Source organism: Bison bison, unplaced genomic scaffold, assembly GCF_000754665.1.
Source record: "Bison bison bison isolate TAMUID 2011002044 unplaced genomic scaffold, Bison_UMD1.0 scf7180017864508, whole genome shotgun sequence".
In the NCBI taxonomy this organism is placed as follows: domain Eukaryota; kingdom Metazoa; phylum Chordata; class Mammalia; order Artiodactyla; family Bovidae; genus Bison; species Bison bison.
Genome location: NW_011495064.1, coordinates 13,671,867 through 13,672,956, shown reverse-complemented (window position 1 = coordinate 13,672,956; position 1,090 = coordinate 13,671,867). Strand labels below are relative to the sequence as shown.

At 42.2% G+C, this 1,090-nt stretch overlaps 1 protein-coding gene across 9 annotated transcripts in view; it reads left to right on the top strand.

The window, feature by feature from the left end:
* Window positions 1–1,090, top strand: part of DYSF (dysferlin) — a 224,235-nt gene that overhangs the window by 196,798 nt on the left and 26,347 nt on the right. The gene's annotated exons all lie outside the window — the stretch shown is intronic.

Genomic DNA, 1,090 nt, shown 5'->3' with positions numbered 1-1,090 from the left:
CCAGATAGATGGGAGAAGCATTAACAACCTCAGATATGCAGATGACACCACTCTAATCACAGAAAACGAAGAGGAATTAAAGAACCTCTTGATGAGGGTGAAAGAGGAGAGTGAAAGAGCTGGCTTAAGACAATGTTAAAAAAACTAAGACCATGGCATCTGGCCCCAGTACTGCAGAAAAGGTGGAAGTAGTGACAGATTTCCTTTTACTGGGCTCCAAAATCACCACGGACAGTGACTGCAGCCATGAAATCAGAAGGCAGTTGCTTCTTGGCAGGAAAGCAATGACAAACCCAGACAGTGTGTTGAAAAACAGACATTACTCTGCTGACAATGGTCTGTATAGTCAAGGCTATGGTTTTCTCAGTGGTCATGTATGGATGGTGAGAGCTGGACAGTAAAGAAGGCAGAATGCCAAAGAATTGATGCCTTTGAACTGTGTGGTGCTGGAGAAGACTCTTGAGAGTCCCTTGGACAGCAAGGAGGTCTAGCCAGTCAATCTTAAGGGAGATAAACCCTGAATATTCAATGGAAGGACTGATGCTGAAGCTTCAGCTTCAGTATTTTGGTCATCTGATGCAAACAGACGACTCATTGGAAAAGTCCCTGATACTGGGAAAGATTGAGGGCAGAAGCAGAAGAGGGCATCAGAGAATGAGATGGCTGGACGGCATCTCGGATGCAATGAACATGAACTCGGGCAAACTCTGGGAGACAGGGAGGGACAGGGAGGCCTGGCATGCTGCAGTCTATGGGGTCACAGGAGTTGGAAACGACTGGGTGACTGAACAATAGCAACAACAATAGAAACTAGAATGGTGGTTGCTTATGGGCTAAAGAGTGATTGGGTGGAGGAATGAGGAAACTTTCTGGGGTGACTGAAATGTTCTGTATTTTGAATCATGTGTTGGTTTGTTGGTTACACAGATACATACATACACACACACACACACACACACATATATGCTCTAAATATACTATATATATATATCAAGTATGAAATATTATTTCATAATGCATATGTGTATATACTATGCATATACATGATATATATGTATATGTTACAATGTATATGTATATATATTATGTG